A 21,504-nucleotide genomic window follows, 5' to 3' on the forward strand; every position below is an offset into this window, starting at 1 on the left:
ATTGCTGATCAGATGTTAGAATGCATTAGATTGAAGGTAACAGTCAGATTAGGCTACAGGTAAACAAAATAACCTGGCTGTTGTTGACAAGCATGGACCTATTCAGTTCATATCCATATTATTATTTGATTCATTGATTGTAGCCTATTCCAGCAGGCTACTGGGCAACAGAAGCACTTCCTACCTCAACATCATCTTGCTATTCATGTTAAATAAATGAATCTGTCAATTTGAACTAAGCAAGCTGCTAAATCATTCAGCTTACATCTTGCCTACATCTTGCCCAGGCTACTGGAGGCTGTCTGAAATAAGATGTAGGCCTATCAGGGGCTATGTTTTGGCCTAGTTTTCAGGCCTGGTGGGTTTGGTGGAGTCATTGGGCTCGAAAAAGTCATTGCATTAAATCACCCGACTGTTTGGATGTGTCTGTTACTTAATGTTTTATTTCTGAGAGATAATGAATAAAAGAGAACAATGGACATTCAATAATTAGTTGTCACTGTGTTCACCACAACCAACATGCTGCATCTCTGTTTAGGGGTCAGTGGTCTAAAATGAGTCTCTCTGGGGAGAGAGAGGAGGGGGTCCCTGCCTCTAAAATGAGTCTCTCTGGGGAGAGAGAGGAGGGGGGCCCTGCCTCTAAAATGAGTCTGTCTGGGGAGAGAGAGGAGGGGGGCCCTGCCTCTAAAATGAGTCTCTCTGGGGAGAGAGAGGAGGGGGGCCCTGCCTCTAAAATGAGTCTCTCTGAGGGACATGACACCAAAACTAAGAGGTGAGCTGACAATATTGTTTAAGAATTTTTATTCCAAAGCGCTATATACAAAAAAATAATAATACATTTGTGTTTTTTCATCAGAAATGATTACTAATGGGTACCTTCAGAAATGATTACTAATGGGTACCTTCAATATAACTGTTCTAGATTTTAGATGTGTATGAAAATGTTTTTTTTTTCCAAAACGCTTTATATCCATGGTTTAGCTGGAATGTAATGTTCGTATCCTGTATGTTTGACTGTGATACGTGGTTGTCTCACCTAGCTACCTAGCTATGAATGCATTTACAGATGCCATATCTTAATTTGATCCAGTTTCTCACAGCAGGAACATAATCCTGCAGCAACAGCAAATGTGCATTTTTATGGGGATTATAATTAAGGGGCATTTTTTGTAAGGGCTGATCCATTTTTCATTAGGGCAAATCAAGTCCGAAACTTGAAGTGGAAATTACCCACTTTAGAAGCCTTTATAAAGCCTTGTAGTGGTTTAATAATTTCTTTAAACAATAAAAGCTAATTTACCAACATTTCTGAAAATGGATATATAGCGTTTTGGAATGAAACTCTTCTTATGTTCCCCCATCTGAGCTCAGAGTAGATGAGAGACGTAATGTTTGTCTCTGTTGTGTTGAAGCCCAATCAAGCAGGAGAGACCAGCCTCCCCTGTACCCAGCTGTGTGTCCATGAGGAGTGACAAGTCTATGGGTCTTCCTATATTCTTCAGAGAGGTAGACTTTTCTACTGAACAAAGGTAAGAAGAACTCATGGTTCATAGTCAGTGAGTTAAACAACACTGTCTCTAATCATTTCTCGTCTCCCATTTCACCATTTATTTTGGTTGTTTTCATAATCCATAGGCTAATCCTTTTTTCCATTTTCATAGTCCTGAAACAATATTAAACACACACAACATTCGCTTTGTGTGAGTGTGTGTGCACTCCCTGGATAAGGAGATGTAATCTCTATCCTGATTGCCTAGTCACTTTTACCCCTACCTACATATTACCTCAACTACCTGGTACCCCTGCACAATTTTTATTTTATTTGATTTCACCTTTATTTAACCAGGTAAGCCAGTTGAGAACAAGTTCTCATTTACAACTGCGACCTGGCCAAGATAAAGCAAAGCAGTGCGATAAAAACAACAACACAGAGTTACATATGGGGTAAACAAAACGTACAGTCAATAACACAATAGAAAATCTATATACAGTGTGTGCAAATGTAGTAAGTTATGGAGGTAAGGCAATAAATAGGCCATAGTGCAAAATAATTACAATTTAGTATTAACACTGGAGTGATAGATGTGCAGAAGATGATGTGCAAATAGAGATACTGGGGTGCAAATTAGCAAAATAATTAACAATATGGGGATGAGGTAGTTGGGTGGGCTAATTTCAGATGGGCTGTGTACAGGTGCAGTGATCGGTAAGCTGCTCTGACAACTGATGCTTAAAGTTAGTGAGGGAGATAAGAGTCTCCAGCTTCATGACTAAAATGTAAAAATTTTAAATGTAAGTCAAGGATCGGTAGGATAGTCAGTTTTACGAGGGCATGTTTGGCAGCATGAGTGAAGGAGGTTTTGTTGTGAAATAGGATGCCGATTCTAGATTTAACTTTGGATTGGAGATGCTTAATGTGATTCTGGAAGGAGAGTTTACAGTCTAACCAGACACCTAGGTATTTGTAGTTGTCCACATACTCTAGGTCAGACCCGTCGAGAGTAGTGATTCTAGTCGGGTGGGCGGGTGCCAGCAGCGTTCGGTTGAAGAGCATGCATTTAGTTTTACTAGTGTTTAAGAGCAGTTGGAGGCTACTGAAGGAATGTTGAATGGCATTGAAGCTCGTTTGGAGGTTTGTTAAGACAGTGTCCAATGAAGGGCCAGATGTATACAAAATGGTGTCGTCTGCGTAGAGGTGGATCTGAGAGTCACCAGCAGCAAGAGTGACATCATTGATATACACTGAGAAAAGAGTCTGCCCAAGAATTGAACCCTGTGGCACCCCCATAGAGACTGCCATAGGTCCAGACAACAGGCCCTCCGATTTGACACATTGAACTCTATCTGAGAAGTAGTTTGTGAACCAGGCGAGGCAGTCATTTGAGAAACCAAGGCTATTTAGTCTGCCAATAAGAATGCGGTGGTTGACAGAGTCGAAAGCCTTGGCCAGGTCAATGAAGATGGCTGCACAGTACTGTCTATTATCGATCGCGGTTATAATATCGTTTAGGACCTTGAGCGTGGCTAAGGTGCACCCATGACCAGCTCGGAAACTGGATTGCATAGCGGAGAAGGTACGGTGAGATTCGAAATGGTCGGTTATCTGTTTGTTAACTTGGCTTTCAAAAACGTTCGAAAGGCAGGGCAGGATGGATATAGGTCTGTAACAATTTGGATCTAGAGTGTCACCCCCTTTGAAGAGGGGGATGACTGCGGCAGCTTTCCAATCTCTGGGGATCTCAGACGTAACGAAAGAGAGGTTGAACAGGCTAGTAATAGGGGTTGCGACAATTTCGGCGGCTATTTTTAGAAAGAAAGGGTCCAGATTGTCTAGCCCAGATGATTTGTAGGGGTCCAGATTTTGCAGCTCTTTCAGAACATCAGCTGTCTGAATTTGTGTGAAGGAGAAGCGGGGGGGGCATGGGCAAGTTGCAGCGGAGGGTGCAGAGCTGGTGGCCGGGGTAGTGGTAGCCAGGTGGAAAGCATGGCCAGCCGTAGCAAAATGCTTGTTGAAATTCTCGATTATTGTAGATTTATCGGTGGTGATAGTGTTTCCTAGCCTCAGTGCAGTGGGCAGCTGGGAGGAGGTGCTCTTATTTTCCATGGACTTTACAGTGTCCCAAAACATTTTGGAGTTAGTGCTACAGGATGCAAATTTCTGTTTGAAAAAAGCTAGCCTTTGCTTTCCTAACTGCTTGTTTATATTGGTTCCTAACTTCCCTGAAAAGTTGCATATCGCAGGGGCTATTTGATGCTAATGCAGTACGCCACAGGATGTTTTTGTGCTGGTCAAGGGCAGTCAAGTCTGAGGAGAACCAGGGGCTATATCTGTTCTTAGTTCTGTATTTTTTGAATGGAGCATGTTTATTTAAGATTGAGAGGAAATTACTTTTAAAGAACAACCAGGCATCCTCTACTGACGGAATGAGATCGATATCCATCCAGCATACCTGGGCCAGGTCAATTAGGAAGGCCTGCTCGCTAAAGTGTTTTAGGGAGCGTTTGACAGTGATGATGGGGTGGTCGTTTGACCGCGGACCCGTTACGGACGCAGGCAATAAGGCAGTGATCGCTGAGATCCTGGTTGAAGACAGCGGAGGTGTATTTAGAGGGTAAGTTAGTCAGGATGATATCTATGAGGGTGCCCATGTTTACGGATTTAGGGTTGTACCTGGTAGGTTCGTTGATAATTTGTGTGAGATTGAGGGCATCTAGTTTGGATTGTAGGATGTTAAGCATATCCCAGTTTAGGTCACCAAGCAGTACGAACTCTGAGGATAAATGGGGGCAATCAATTCACATATGGTGTCCAGGGCACAGCTGGGGGCTGAGGGGGGTCTGTAGCAAGCGGCAACAGTGAGAGACTTATTTCTGGAAAGGTGGATTTTTAGAAGTAGAAGCTCAAACTGTTTGGGCACAGACCTGGATAGTATGATTGAGCTCTGCAGGGTATCTCTACAGTAGATTGCAACCAACCCCTCTGGCAGTTCTATCTAGACGGAAAATGTTGTAGTTGGGGATGGACATTTCAGAATTTTTGGTGGCCTTCCTAAACCAGTATTCTGACACTGCTAGAACATCAGGGTTGGCGGAGTGTGCTAACGCAGTGAATAACTCAAACTTAGGAAGGAGGCTTCTGATATTAACGTGCACAAACCAAGGCTTTTACGGTTACAGAAGTCAACAAATGATAGCTCCTGGGGAGTAGGAGTGATACTGTGGGCTGCAGGGCATGGGTTAGCCTCTACATCACCAGAGGAACAGAGGAGGAATATAATAAGGATACAGCTAAAGGCTTTAAGAACTGGTCTTCTAGTGCGTTGGGACCGAGAATAAAGGGGGGCAGATTTTTGGGCGTTGTAGAATAGATTCAGGGCATTATGTACAGACAAGGATATGGAAGGATATGAGTACAGTGGAGGTAAACCTAAGCGTTGGGTAACAATGAAAGAGATAGCATCACTGGAGGCACCGATTGAGCCGGTCTCGGCGTGTATGGGGTTGGAACAAAGGAACTATTTGAGGCAGTTTGAGAGGGACTTGGGGTTCTACAGTGAAATTGTATAATAAGAACTAACTGGAACAGCAATAGGCAAGGCATATTGACATAGGAGAGAGGCATAAAGCAATCACAGGTGTTATTAGAGAGAGCTAAGACAACAACTGGTAATGGCGATAAAGTTTGTGCTGAGGCTAAACAGATAAACAGGACAATGTAAGGTGTAAAGGAACAGTCCAGCAGGCATCAGCTGTGCAGCTGAGTGATCATAAGGTCCAGTGAACAGCAATATGTGAGTCCGAGAGCAGTTCGAATTTGTGCCACAGCACAGGCGAGCAGGAAGAAGAAGGCTGTTGATTGCGTGTGCTAGCGGCCGGGGCTAGCAGATGGATCTCCGTGGTCGTAGCAACGGGAAGCCTGTTGAAACAACAGACGATTACGTCGGCAGACCAGTCGTGATGGATCGGCGGGGCTCCGTGTCGACTCTAGGAGGTCCCGTCCGGTTGACAGAAAGGTAGATAGCCGGAAGATGTGCCTAACTCAAGGCTAGCTCAAGGCTGATTAGCCAACAACAACGTTCATTTAGTTGCAGCTAGCTAGTTGCGATTGTCCAGTGATTCAGTGATTCCGGCAGAAAATCAGATTCTGGGTCGATAACGCGCTGTGCAGACAGTGAAGACTGGCCGATAATAGTCCAGGCTGGAGCTGGCTGGTAGGTAATTCAGTCCACCGACAATGATGAAAAAAATAAAAATAGGCTAACGGTGGCTAATAGCAAGTAGCTAGTTAGCTGGTTAGCTGGCTACTCCCGTTCGGTAGACAGAGAGGTAGATAGCTGGGATATGGGCCTGCTCGAGGCTAACTGGTGCTTGCTTCTGGGGCAGTGGTGATTAGCCTACAGCAACATCCATTTGACATCCATTCGTTTGCGGCTAGCTGGTTGCGATCCGGTGTTAAGGTCCAGTGATTCAGTTATTCCGGCAGAAAATCTGATGTTCTGGGTGAAAACCGCTAACCGCTAACGGTGGCTAATAGCAAGTAGCTAGTTAGCTGGCTAGCTAGTTTCAACTGGGGATTCTAGATAAAGGTGAGTAAATAATAGAATCCTTTCCACATTGAGTGAGGCGGGTGGCAGGAAAGTATATTTAGTAGAAGGATGAAAAGTGTGATAGGGAAATATATACGTAAAATACAGAAAAAAAGGCTATTTACAAGGACACACAAGATAACACGACTGCATTGCTACGCCATATTTATATTTCAATGTAGTCATCTCGGTTTTCATTTGAATCAATTGCAAAGACATTGGCAACTTGTATTTGTAGTCAACTTTGTTCTGAATTTATCGGCGGTCAAAAAGAGACGGATAAACCATGTGATTCTATGTTTAGCGGAAATCTTCTGTGTATAAAGTGACGCGGGAGGGCAAAAAAGCATCTAATGACTCACTCAGCTGTTCTACGAGTGGTCTGAGGCAGGTGTTAGAATATGAGCGTTTTCATGTGCAACGTTAATAACAATGTTTTTTTGAAACAGCTCAGATTTAACAATGCTCCTACGAAGATTCTAATGATGAACTTGGCCTTAAAATGCTTTTGGGAATCCGGACCCTGAATAAAAAACATCTGCTAAATGTTAAATGACAAAAAAATTAAATGTAAATGTTTTACATACAGATCTCATATTACTGTATTTATTATTATTTTTTAAATATATTTAAATATTGATGTCACAAGTGTATCATTTGTACAGTTCTTTATTAAAAATGTAGTTATTTGTTACATTTGACTGTGTAAAACCTAGCAGTACTACTTATTTCTCTGAGAGTGCGGCAGATTCAAGAATTAATTGTCACTGTGTGTTAACCACAACCAACATGCTGTATCTCTGTTTAGGGGTTAGTGGTCTAAAATGAGTCTGTCTGGGGAGAGAGGAGGAGGGGGCCCTGCCTCTAAAATGAGTCTCTCTGGGGAGAGAGAGGGGGGCCCCTGCCTCTAAAATGAGTCTCTCTGGGGAGAGAGAGGAGGGGGGCCCTGCCTCTAAAATGAGTCTCTCTGGGGAGAGAGAGGAGGGGGGCCCTGCCAACATGCTGTATCTCTGTTTAGGGGTTAGTGGTCTAAAATGAGTCTCTCTGGGGAGAGAGAGGAGGGGGGCCCTGCCAACATGCTGTATCTCTGTTTAGGGGTTAGTGGTCTAAAATGAGTCTGTCTGGGGAGAGAGAGGAGGGGGGCCCTGCCAACATGCTGTATCTCTGTTTAGGGGTTAGTGGTCTAAAATGAGTCTGTCTGGGGAGAGAGAGGACCAATTTTCTACTCTGAGACGCTTTGTGGATATGGGCCCAGATCTCAAAATATTGTTTTAAAAAACAACGAAATGTTGTTTTACATAATAATTAAAAAAGAATATTACTAATGTAACCCACTGTAAAGACCTGGTTTAGTTTATTGTGTGGCTCTGCTCATGTCCGCGTTCTGGAACTGTCCGCGTCCCCGTACAGAACTGTCCGCGTCCACGTACGGTTTGGCGCCAAGCATATTGTCCAGTTACGCGCAGAGTGGTCTGAGGTGATGTTGGGAAATAACGACGGAGTTCGTTACAGTGTTGAGACACCGAAGTTTATTGTTCAATTTGCTTTTTGCGTAATGGTCAGTGACAGTATGAGTGTAGCCAGATCCTTTTCACTCGCTATTCTTGTTTAATTGTGTGGTTCACCGGATTCGTCATCATCCTCGAGGGACAGACGAACGACCTGCTAGCTAGCCAAGCTAGTCGGTACAGCTAGCTAAGCTAGCTACTCTACCAGCAGCATCCTAGTTATCCTAGCTACCACTACATCAGCACCGGCTGCCTGCATTTCTTGTGGACCGATGGAGCTCCCTTGTTGTTTCTTCCACCTGTTAAATACCGTGGGGGGCTTCTCCCTCTCTCGTTGACGGATGCTGGCTTCCTACCATCCCTCTGTCCGGTTCTCCTCTTCACTAGATGAACGGTAACTTTAGTGTTTAACCCCTCTGTGTCCAAGGACCAAACTTTTTAATAATATTTTCGGGCGCCCCAAGGTTTTTATTGTTTGTAAAACTTTAGTGGAGAGCTCTCAATTTGCCGGATTTTAGGTATATAAAGTGCCTTCAGAAAGTATTCACACCCCTTGACTTTTCCACATTTTGTTATGTTAAAGCCTGAATTTATAATGCATAAAATTCAGATTTATTTGGTCACTGGCCTACACACAATACCCCATAATGTCAAAATGGAAATATGTTTTACGAAGTCTTTACAAATGTAATTAAAAATGAAAAGCTGAAATGTCTTGAATCAGTAAATATTCAACCCCTTTGTTATGGCAAGCCTGAAAAGTTTCAGGAGTAGAAATGCGCTTAACAAGTCACATAATAAGCAGTAGGAGTGCGTGGGTCAAATCACTGGGGAAGACAAGCCAGAAAAATACATATTACAATCTACAGTTGAAGTCGGAAGTTTACATACACTCAATTAGTATTTGGTAGCGTTGCCTATAAATTGTTTAACTTGGGTCAAACGTTTAGGGTAGCCTTCCACAAGCTTCCCACAGTAAGTTGGTGGAATGTTGGCCCATTCCTCCTGACAGAGCTGGTGTAACTGAGTCAGGTTTGTAGGCCTCCTTGCTCGCACACGCTTTTTCAGTTCTGCCCTCAAATTTTCTATAGGATTGAGGTCAGGGCTTTGTGATGGCCACTCCAATACCTTGACTTTGTTGTCCTTAAGCCATTTTACCACAACTTTGGAAGTATGCTTGGGGTCATTGTCCATTTGGAAGACCCATTTGTGACCAAGCTTTAACTTCCTGACTGATGTCTTGAGATGTTGCTTCAATATATCCACATAATTTTCATTCCTCATGATGCCATCTATTTTGTGAAGTGCACCAGTCCCGCCTGCAGCAAAGCACCCCAACAGCATAATGCTGCCACCCCCGTGCTTCACGGTTGGGATGTTCTTTGGCTTGCAAGCAACCCCCTTTTTCCTCCAAACATAACGATGGTCATTATGGCCAAACAGTTCTATTTTTGTTTCATCAGACCAGAGGACATTTCTCCAAAAAGTATGATCTTTGTCCCCATGTGCAGTTGCAAACCGTAGTCTGGCTTTTTTATGGCGGTTTTGGAGCAGTGGCTTCTTCCTTGCTGAGCGGCCTTTCAGGTTATGTCGATATAGGACTCGTTTTACTGTGGATATAGATACTTTTGTACGTGTTTCCTCCAGCATCTTCACAAGGTCCTTTGCTGTTGTTCTGGGATTGATTTTCACTTTAAGCACCAAAGTACGTTCATCTCTAGGAGACAGAACGTGTCTCCTTCCTGAGCGGTATGACAGCTGCGTGGTCCCATGGTGTTTATACTTGCGTACTATTGTTTGTACAGATGAACGTGGTACCTTCAGGCGTTTGGAAATTGCTCAAGAGTGTGCAAAGCTGTCATCAAGGCAAAGGGTGACTACTTTGAAGAATCTCAAATATAAAATATTTTTTGATTTGTTTAACACTTTTTTGGTTGCTACATGATTCCATGTGTGTTATTTCATAGTTTTGATGTCTTCACTATTATTCTACAATGTAGAAAATAGTAAAAATTAAGAAAAACCCTTAAATGAGTGGCTGTGTCCAAACCTTTGACTGGTACTGTATATATGTATTTATTTTTACACATACACTATATATACAAAAGTATGTGGACACCCCATCAAATTAGTGGATTCTGATATTTCAGTCGCACCAGTTGCTGACAGGTGTATAAAATCGAGCACACAGCCATGCAATCTCCATAGACAAACATTAGCAGTAGAATGGCTTTACTGAAGAGCTCAGTGACTTTCAACGTGGCACGGTCATAGGATGCAACATTTCCAACAAGCTCGCCGCCATTGGACTCTGGATTAGTGGAAACACGATCTCTGGAGTGATGAATCACGTTTCACCATCTGGCAGTCCGACGGACAAATCTGGGTTTGGCGGATGCCAGGAGAACGCTACCTGCCCTAATGCATAGTGCCAACTGTAAAGTTTGGTGGAGGAGGAATAATGGTCTGGGGCTGTTTTTCGTGGTTCGGGCTAGGCCCCTTAGTTCCAGTGAAGGGAAATCTTAACGCTACCGCATACAATGACATTCTAGACGATTCTGTGCACAAAGCAAGGTCCATACAGAAATGGTTTGAACTGGAAGAACTTGACTGGCCTGCACAGAGCCCTGACCTCAACCCCATCGAACACCTTTGGAATGCCTACTGCGAGCCAGGCCTAATCGCCCAACATGAGTGCCCGACCTCACTAATTCTCTTGTTGCTGAATGGAAGCAAGTCCCGGCAGCAATGTTCCAACATCTAGTGGAAAGCCTTCCCAGAAGAGTGGAGGCTGGTATAGCAGCAAAGGGGGAACCAACTCCATATTAATGGCCATGATTTTGGAATGAGATGTTGCACCAGCAGGTGTAATGAGATGTTGGACCAGCAGGTGTAATGAGATGTTGGACCAGCAGGTGTAATGAGATGTTGGACCAGCAGGTGTAATGAGATGTTGGAGCAGCAGGTGTAATGAGATGTTGGACCAGCAGGTGTAATGAGATGTTGGACCAGCAGGTGTAATGAGATGTTGGACCAGCAGGTGTAATGAGATGTTGGACCAGCAGGTGTAATGAGATGTTGGACCAGTAGATGTAATGAGATGTTGGACCAGCAGGTGTAATGAGATGTTGGACCTGCAGGTGTAATGAGATGTTGGACCAGCAGGTGTAATGAGATGTTGGACCAGCAGGTGTAATGAGATGTTGGACCAGCAGGTGTAATGAGATGTTAGCCCAGCAGGTGTAATGAGATGTTTGCCAGCAGGTGTAATGAGATGTTGGACCAGCAGGTGTAATGAGATGTTGGACCAGCAGGTGTAATGAGATGTTGGACCAGCAGGTGTAATGAGATGTTGGACCAGCAGGTGTAATGAGATGTTGGACCAGCAGGTGTAATGAGATGTTGGACCAGCAGGTGTAATGAGATGTTGGACCAGCAGGTGTAATGAGATGTTGGACCAGCAGGAGTAATGAGATGTTGGACCAGCAGGTGTAATGAGATGTTGGACCAGCAGGTGTCCACATACTTTTGATCATGTAGTGTCTGTTTGGTGAAGTAATAAAGAAGGTGTAATATTTTGGGTAGATGTTCCTAGAACAGATTATAACTATATATGGACATATTATAAAGTATGTGCATGAATAGACTCTTAAGGATTAAAGTGGAACTGAGATGAGGAAGTGAATCAGTAGGCCAATGTGACCATGTTACAATGTGATGATGTTACAAGTAAGTTCCACTTGTTAAATCCACTTCAGTCAGTGTAGATGCAGGGGAGGAGACTGGTAGGGGGGGGTTGCAACTCAATATTAGGAGGGTGTTCTTCATGTTTTTTACACTGTTTGTTTGTTGCTTTATGTAATGGCATATATTTAAATGCTTTGTGTAATGTCACATAATTGAATGCTTTATGTAATGGCATATATTTTAATGCTTTATATACACTGAGTGTACAAAACATTATGAACACCTGCTTTTTCAATGACATAGATTGACAGGTGAATCCAGGTGAAAGATATGATCTCTTATTGATGTCACTTGTTAAATCAACTCCAATCAGTGTAGATGAAGGGGAGGAGACAGGTTAATGAAGGATTTTTAAGCCTTGAGACAATTGAGACATGGATTGTGTATGTGTGCCATTCAGAGGGTGAATGGGCAAGACAAAATATTTAAGTGCCTTTGAACGGGGTATGGTAGTAGGTACCAGGCACACAGGTTTTTGTCAAGAACTGCAACGCTGCTGGGTTGTTCACGCTCAAAAGTTTCCTGTGTGTATCAAGAATGGTCCACTACCCAAAGGACATCCAGCCATTTTGACACAACTGTGGGACGCATTGGAGTCAACATGGGCCAGCATCCCTGTGGGACGCTTTCGACACCTTGTAGAGTCCATGCCCCGACGAGTTGAGGCTGTTCTGAGGGCAAAAGAGAGGGGAGGTGCAACTCAATATTAGGAAGGTGTTCTTAATGTTTTGTATACTCAGTGTATGTTTTTTGCTTTATGTAATGGCATATATTTTATTGCTTCATGTAATGTATTTTATCTATTGAAATATAGTTTTGATATATTTTACAATGTAGTTTCATGGGGATTTATTATGTTTTCCAGAATCTCCAACCAAATTCGGAGATCGGTCTCTCCAGTACCCAGTCATCTGTCCATGAAGAGTGACGTCTCTATGGATCGTCCTATACATTTTAGTGATGGACCAGTGACCTTTGACCCTAGGTAAATTACTGGTCAGAATTGATGATATTACTATTGAAGAGGATAATCTTCTAGATCTGAAACCAGATGTATTTTGTGTATCTGAGTATATACTGTAAAGCATCTGCTTATAATTATTTGTTTATGTAATATATTTTAATATTCTGAGTGTACAAAACATTATGAACACCTGCTTTTTCCGTGACATAGATTGATGAGGTGAATCCAGGTGAAAGATATGATCTCGTATTTATGTAAGTTTTTAAATCAACTTCAATCAGTGTAGATGAAGTGGAGGAGAGAGGTTAATGAATGATTTTTAAGCCTTGAGACAATTGAGACATGGATTGTGTAAATGTGCCATTCAGAGGGTGAATAGGCAAGACATAATATTTAAGTGTCTTTGAACGGGGTATGGTAGTAGGTACCAGGCACACAGGTTTTTGTCAAGAACTGCAAGGCTGCTGGGTTGTTCACGCTCAAAAGTTTCCTGTGTGTATCAAGAATGGTCCACTACCCAAAGGACATCCAGCCATTTTGACACAACTCTGGGACGCATTGGAGTCAACATGGGCCAGCATCCCTTTGGGACGCTTTCGACACCTTGTAGAGTCCATGCCCCGACGAGTTGAGGCTGTTCTGAGGGCAAAAGAGAGGGGAGGTGCAACTCAATATTAGGAAGGTGTTCTTAATGTTTTGTATACTCAGTGTATGTTTGTTGCTTTATGTAATGGCATATATTTTATTGCTTCATGTAATGTATTTTATCTATTGAAATATAGTTTCATGGGGATTTATTATGTTTTCCAGAATCTCCAACCAAATTCAGAGATCAGTCTCTCCAGTACCCAGTCATCTGTCCATGAAGAGTGACGTCTCTATGGATCGTCCTATACATTTTAGTGATGGACCAGTGACCTTTGACCCTAGGTAAGTTACTGGTAGAATTTTTTATATTACTATTGAAGTGGAGAACAAATATGTATTTTGTGTATCTGAGTATAAACTGTAAAGCAGGAGGGGGCTTTGTGTGTTTTGTCCAATCAGTGTATATTTTAACATGTTGTTTCATAGTGGTTTATTTATTCCCCCCCAAACGTCTTGCCCTGCAAAATCAATTGAGTTCAATCTCAATAAGCTGGTTTGTGTTCATATCTGACCATTTCTGCTGTAGCGAGTATTGCCAACCAAGATATCAGTCATGGCCCTTGTTGTTACAGATACATATTATTTTATTGATATAACACAGATACAGTTGCTCTTGTGGAAACGAGACAAATCCAATCGCCTTGATACTAAATCAAAACATCATATGTTTTGCAAAAATCGCTCTGCCAGTTGCTGGTTGCTAAAATTCTAATTGTTCACGTTATTTCAGTTTATGTGACAAAACAAGCAAGTATAGTGTAGAGAATCATTGTATCATCAAAACCGATATGAAATATATTTTCCATAAACAAAAATATTGTATTTTCAACTGGTGTACAAAACCGAAATTAAAAGACGCAAAACCGAAACTTAAGACCGGGAAGCAAAGAAATAGCGCACATAGAACAGATCTACCGCTTCCTAGACTTGCTTTGAATGCCAGATCTTACATTTCTATAGGAATTTGGTCGGGTCACCCAAAAAGTTACATATTGCACCTTTAACCTTTATTTAAGGCAAGGTAGTCTGATTGAGACCAAGGTCTGTTTAAATGGAGACCTGCATGACAAGACCAAGCAAGAACACAATAAAAGTAATTACAGCAATTACACAATAAAAGTAATTACAGCAATTACACAATACAAGGAAATACAGCAATTACACAATAAAAGTAATTACAGCAATTACACTACAAGTAATTACAGCAATTACACAAAAGTAATTACAGCAATTACACAATACAAGGAAATACAGCAATTACACAAAAGTAATTACAGCAATTACACAATAAAATGAATTACAGCAATCACACAATACAAGTTAGAGAGACAGATGCTACAATCAAGGCAGGAGGAAACACAAAAAGAAAAATACAAAAAACCCCATGATAAAAAACCCCATGATAAAAAACCCCATGATAAAAAAACCCATGATAAAAAACCCCATGATAAAAAAACCCCATGATAAAAAAACCCCATGATAAAAAAACACCATGATAAAAAACAACCACATTCCTCAGTGAAGAGGTCCTCTACTAACAATCTGAATGTCACGCTCAATCGTATTGAATAGACCAAGGCGCAGCGTGATGAATGATAATAGACCACAATAAACAAAACAAGAAACGACTCGTGAAGTCCACGGTAACAATGACCAACACGGAACAAGAACCCACAAACACAAAGGGAAAACAGACAGTTTAAATATGGCTCCCAATCAGAGACAACCAACGACAGCTGACACTCGTTGCCTCTGATTGGGAGTCACTCTAACCAACCTAGAAATAAACACAACAGAACTCCCAACATAGAAATAAACACAACAGAATGAACACACCCTGGCTCAACATATAGAGTCCCAGAGCCAGGGTGTGACACTGAATTGACCGAAAGTCACCCATGCATCAAACTGTACGGTATTTTGAAGATTGTTCCATAAGTGAGGTGCAAAGAAATGAAAAGCTGTTTTACCCAAATCTGTAGTGACAGAAGGAAGGAGTTATCCATCTAAATCTGTAGTGACAGAAGGAAGGAGTTCTCCATCTAAATCTGTAGTGACAGAAGGAAGGAGTTCTCCATCTAAATCTGTAGTGACAGAAGGAAGGAGTTATCCATCTAAATCTGTAGTGACAGAAGGAAGGAGTTATCAATCTAAATCTGTAGTGACAGAAGGAAGGAGTTCTCCATCTAAATCTGTAGTGACAGAAGGAAGGAGTTCTCCATCTAAATCTGTAGTGACAGAAGGAAGGAGTTCTCCATCTAAATCTGTAGTGACAGAAGGAAGGAGTTATCCATCTAAATCTGTAGTGACAGAAGGAAGGAGTTCTCCATCTAAATCTGTAGTGACAGAAGGAAGGAGTTCTCCATCTAAATATGTAGTGACAGAAGGAAGGAGTTCACCATCTAAATCTGTAGTGACAGAAGGAAGGAGTTATCCATCTAAATCTGTAGTGACAGAAGGAAGGAGTTATCCATCTAAATCTGTAGTGACAGAAGGAAGGAGTTATCCATCTAAATCTGTAGTGACAGAAGGAAGGAGTTCTCCATCTAAATCTGTAGTGACAGAAGGAAGGAGTTCTCCATCTAAATCTGTAGTGACAGAAGGAAGGAGTTCTCCATCTAAATCTGTAGTGACAGAAGGAAGGAGTTCTCCATCTAAATCTGTAGTGACAGAAGGAAGGAGTTCTCCATCTAAATCTGTAGTGACAGAAGGAAGGAGTTCTCCATCTAAATCTGTAGTGACAGAAGGAAGGAGTTCTCCATCTAAATCTGTAGTGACAGAAGGAAGGAGTTATCCATCTAAATCTGTAGTGACAGAAGGAAGGAGTTCTCCATCTAAATCTGTAGTGACAGAAGGAAGGAGTTCTCCATCTAAATCTGTAGTGACAGAAGGAAGGAGTTCTCCATCTAAATCTGTAGTGACAGAAGGAAGGAGTTCTCCATCTAAATCTGTAGTGACAGAAGGAAGGAGTTCTCCATCTAAATCTGTAGTGACAGAAGGAAGGAGTTCTCCATCTAAATCTGTAGTGACAGAAGGAAGGAGTTATCCATCTAAATCTGTAGTGACAGAAGGAAGGAGTTATCCATCTAAATCTGTAGTGACAGAAGGAAGGAGTTATCCATCTAAATCTGTAGTGACAGAAGGAAGGAGTTCTCCATCTAAATCTGTAGTGACAGAAGGAAGGAGTTCTCCATCTAAATCTGTAGTGACAGAAGGAAGGAGTTTTCCATCTAAATCTGTAGTGACAGAAGGAAGGAGTTCTCCATCTAAATCTGTAGTGACAGAAGGAAGGAGTTATCCATCTAAATCTGTAGTGACAGAAGGAAGGAGTTCTCCATCTAAATCTGTAGTGACAGAAGGAAGGAGTTCTCCATCTAAATCTGTAGTGACAGAAGGAAGGAGTTATCCATCTAAATTGTACATTACAGGTTTTTTTTGTATTCTGGTTAGCCATATACTATATTGTTAAAATTCCATAGGTGTTATATTTAACATTTTAGCAGACGCTCTTATGCAGAGCAACATAGGGCAATTGATTGGGAACCACACCGGCCAACATAGATCTACACATTCTAGATCTAAACATAGAAAATGCAACATAGAAAATACTACACAGAAAATACACACCCTGACTCAACAAATACGAGTCCCCAGAGTCAGGGCGTGACACATGCTTATTTCTCTGCCTTCAAGTTGACTATTTTTCAAAAATGGAATCTATGGCATTATTGAGGATGCTTAAGAGAGAAGCTTATACTATACTAAATAAAACAAATGATTTGAACAGTGCAGAAAGTGTGGTTTCGCAAAACTATTTTCTAAATAGTGTCTCTTCAACGGGATTCGAACTCATACCCGAACATCCTGGAATGTTCCATAGTTCCCTACTCTACCTGCTAAGACACCAGTCAGGTGAAATTACTTGTACAAAATCCTAACTAAATGTATAAGTATGATATCCCGTAGTGGTCGGTGTTTGAAAGCAGCTTAATCGAAGAAAGCATCGGAACCACGGTGAAATCAGTGGGATCTCGCATTTTGCAACACACGGTTTGAAAAAGCATGTGATTAAACAAAGCTTCGGACATCATTGATGACGTACTTCTGATAAAGTGATACACTTATCGGCACACTGAAATCGAAGTTAGCTGCTTAGCGATTTCAACGCATGCCTTGGAGCTTCAGTATGAAACGTAACATCACTAGATCACTGAGGAGAGAATTGAGAACCACTGACTTAGTCAACCGTTCTTAATTGACACAAGGCCATACGTGAGTCGTTCACAAGACACCGTCACTGGCCATAGTCCTACATAACTGTGTGTATTAACAGTCATTGCATAACACAACACATTAGATAAACGTCAATGGCACTCACTCACTGTTACACAAAAAGAGCTATGAACAATCCACTCCGCAAAATATTCTAATGAGCCACTGCCCCTGTCACGATCGTTGACTGAAGACACGGACCAAGGCGCAGCGTGATAAGCGTACATACTTTTATTTAACGTACTTAACGACAAAAACAACAAACAAACGATACGTAAAGTCCTGAGGTTATAACACAACAAACCTTTACGGATCAAGATCCCACAAAGACTAGTGCAAAACAGGCTGCCTAAGAATGGTCCCCAATCAGAGACAACGAGCTACAGCTGCCTCTGATTGGGAACCACCCTGGCCAACATAGATCAAACGATCTAGAACAAAAACATAGAAAAACTAAACATAGCAAATCCACACCCTGGCTCAACATTTAAGAGTCCCCAGAGCCAGGGCGTGACAGCCCCTACATTTTAATTATCACTAAAACGCAAATAACCCTTTTTGTGAACTGCAAAGAACCATTGAATGCCTTGAAGGGTTCTTTGAGTCATTATGGTTCCACATAGAACCATCACCCTTCCCAAAGAACCCTTGCGGAACCCTCTTTTCTTAGTGTGTACATTCTATACTTTTGAAGATTTCTACAACCTTCTGAGTTCATATAGTTTAGTAATACCACTGTGGACATGTTTCTACAACCTTCTGAGTTCATATAGTTTAGTAATACCACTGTGGACATGTTTCTACAACCTTCTGAGTTCATATAGTTTAGTAATACCACTGTGGACATGTTTCTACAACCTTCTGAGTTCATATAGTTTAGTAATACCACTGTGGACATGTTTCTACAACCTTCTGAGTTCATATAGTTTAGTAATACCACTGTGGACATGTTTCCACAACCTTCTGAGTTCATATAGTTTAGTAATACCACTGTGGACATGTTTCTACAACCTTCTGAGTTCATATAGTTTAGTAATACCACTGTGGACATGTTTCTACAACCTGAGTTCATATAGTTTAGTAATACCACTGTGGACATGTTTCTACAACCTTCTGAGTTCATATAGTTTAGTAATACCACTGTGGACATGTTTCTACAACCTGAGTTCATATAGTTTAGTAATACCACTGTGGACATGTTTCTACAACCTTCTGAGTTCATATAGTTTAGTAATACCACTGTGGACATGTTTCTACAACCTTCTGAGTTCATATAGTTTAGTAATACCACTGTGGACATGTTTCTACAACCTGAGTTCATATAGTTTAGTAATACCACTGTGGACATGTTTCTACAACCTTCTGAGTTCATATAGTTTAGTAATACCACTGTGGACATGTTATCCATTCCAGAGGCTACTACCACACTCAGAGAGCAGAGTATACTGTTCCCAGCTGTCTGTCTATGAACAGTATTAACATCTACAATCTCTCTCTCCTTTATCTCTGTAGTGGATGATCTACTCTGTTAAAGGATCAGTATTAACATCTACAATCTCTCTCTCCTTTATCTCTGTAGTGGATGGTCTACTCTGCCAGAGGATCAGTCCAGGTGTGCAGTGTGTCAGCAGGTGCTGAGGGATCCAGTCTCTATCACCTGTGGACACAGGTTCTGCAGACAGTGCATCACCAGATACTGGGAGAAACCTGCTCCTTCAGGAGACTATGACTGTCCTCAGTGTAGAAAGAGATCCAGAACACGTCCTGTACTACAGCAGCTGAGTCAACCCAATAAAACAAGAGGCTCTGAAAACAGGAAGACCACTTGCACACGTGGGCCAAGTCAATACCTTAATATGATTTACAGTAGTTAACTACAATATTATGAGATAATAGAAGTTACTGTAGTTGTGGAAGGCCCACTTTTCATCCTGTCAATGAATGTTTCTGATACACATCATTTTCCCTCTTCCCTTGTAGTGGATGACAGCCTGCAGAGAGCTATAGTAAACCATAAAGACAGTCTGAAAAGGAGGTATGAATGTGTGATAGAAGGCATTTAAAAAGCAGGGAATCAAACTCCCCTCAACAGGATTTACACAGAGCTCCACATCACAGAGGGAGAGAGTGAAGGGGTTAACAATGAACATGAGGTGTGGCAGCTAGAGACAGCATCCAGGACACCAACCTCACATGACACAGCAATCCACTGCAATGACATCTTTAAACCCTTACCTGGCCAAGAGAGAAGCATCAGAACTGTGCTGACGAAGGGCATCGCTGGCATCGGAAAAACAGTCTCTGTGCAGAAGTTCATCCTAGACTGGGCTGAAGAGAAGGCGAACCAAGATGTGGATATCATATTTGTGCTTCCTTTCCGGGAGCTGAACTTAATTAAAGATCTCCAGTACAGTCTTCTCAGACTTTTAAATGGCTTCCACACAGAACTAGACATAGGCAATGCAAAGAAACTCACTGCCTGTAAAGCTATGTTCATCTTTGATGGTTTGGATGAAAGCAGACTTCCATTGGATTTCCAGCACAATGAAAAGGTGTCTGATGTCACCCAGACATCGTCTGTCGATGTTCTGCTGACAAACCTCATCAAGGGGAATCTGCTTCCCTCTGCTCTCCTATGGATAACCTCCCGACCAGCAGCAACCAATCAGATCCCCCCTAAATGTGTTGACCAGGTGACAGAGGTACGAGGGTTCAATGACCCACAGAAGGAGGAGTATTTCAGGAAGAGATTCAGTGATGAGGACCTGGCCAGCAGAATCATCTCACACATAAAGACATCAAGGAGCCTCCACATCATGTGCCACATGCCAGTGTTCTGTTGGATTTCTGCAATAGTCCTTGAACACATGTTGAGTACAGACAAGAGGAGAGAGATGCCCACGACTCTGACTGAGATGTCAATACACTTCCTGCTCATTCAGACCAGCCTGAAGAACCAGAAATATCATGGAAGAGATGAGATGGATCAACAGGAGCTCATGGAGTCAGATAAGGAAATTCTTCTGAAGCTGGGGAAGCTGGCGTTTGAAAATCTGGAGAAGGGTAATCTCATGTTCTATGAAGAAGACCTGAAAGAGTGTGGCATTGATGTCAAAGAAGCCTCAGTGTACTCAGGAGTGTGCACACAAATCTTTAAAGAAGAGTCTGTGTTCTTTCAGAGAGTGGTGTACTGCTTTGTTCATCTGAGCATTCAGGAGTTTCTCTCAGCTGTCTACATGTACCATTGTTACACAACCAAGAACATGGATGCACTGAAGCCCTTCCTCAAGAGAAAGTCTAGAGCTGCATCTGAAGAGCTAACCTTGCATGAGCTGCTGAAGAGTACCGTGGATAAAGCCTTGGAGAGCAAGAACGGACACCTGGACCTCTTTGTCCGCTTCCTTCATGGCATGTCACTGGAGTCCAATCAGAAACTCCTACGAGGTCTGGTGACACAGACAGAAAGCAGTCCAGACAGCGTCCAGAAAACAATCCGATCCCTTAAGGTGATGCAGAGGAAGAACATCTCCCCTGAGAGGTGCATCAATCTCTTCCACTGTCTGATAGAGATGAAAGACCATTCAGTACAGGAGGAAATCCAAGCGTACTTGAGGTCAGAGAAGAGAACCAAAAACCTCACACTTTCTCAGTGTTCAGCACTGGCCTACATGCTACAGATATCAGAGGAGGTTCTGGATGTGTTTGACCCGAAGGTATACAAGACATCAGAGGAGGGTCGTAGGAGACTGCTCCCAGCTGTGAGAGGCTGCAGGAAAGCTCTGTAAGTATTCATGGAAATATCCCACACCAAAATACATTGTAGTTACAGCAGCATTTCTATTGGCTGACTGGCTCTGTAAGTACTCATGTGACTATCCCTCAGACCAAACTTTACTGTATGTAAGAACAACAATATTTTCATTGGCTGACTAAACTTTCTATCAGCTGAAAAGTCTTAAACAAACTGTAATACAAACGGATGAGAAAAGTTGTAGCATTAAGACATCTATACACAGTGTTCACATTATTAGTGCAGAGGTAACAGTGTAAGCAGGGAAGCTAAATGTAACATTTTAAAACAACCTGTCCCTCATGGTATTTACTCTGTCGACAGACTCACTGGCTGTAAACTCACAGACACATCATGTGAAGTGTTGGCCTCAGCTCTCAGTTCAAACCCCTCAAACCTGAGAGAGCTGGATCTGAGTAACAATGAACTGAAGGATTCAGGAGTGAAGCTGCTCTCTGCTGTCCTGGGGAATCCCCACTGTAAACTGGA

The 21,504-nt window shown here is 42.1% G+C and overlaps 1 long non-coding RNA gene and 1 pseudogene across 1 annotated transcript; both read left to right on the plus strand.

The window, feature by feature from the left end:
• Positions 1-742: 742 nt before the first annotated feature.
• Positions 743-12,227, plus strand: LOC121556456. The gene is made up of 3 exons (XR_005998165.2): positions 743-772; positions 1,413-1,529; positions 12,207-12,227. It is a non-coding gene; the product is annotated as an uncharacterized LOC121556456 (long non-coding RNA).
• Positions 12,228-18,852: 6,625 nt separating this feature from the next.
• On the plus strand, positions 18,853-21,010 carry LOC121556455 (annotated as a pseudogene).
• The last annotated feature ends 494 nt before the right edge of the window (positions 21,011-21,504 follow it).

Source organism: Coregonus clupeaformis, unplaced genomic scaffold (genome assembly GCF_020615455.1).
Source record: "Coregonus clupeaformis isolate EN_2021a unplaced genomic scaffold, ASM2061545v1 scaf0225, whole genome shotgun sequence".
Lineage (NCBI taxonomy): Eukaryota > Metazoa > Chordata > Actinopteri > Salmoniformes > Salmonidae > Coregonus > Coregonus clupeaformis.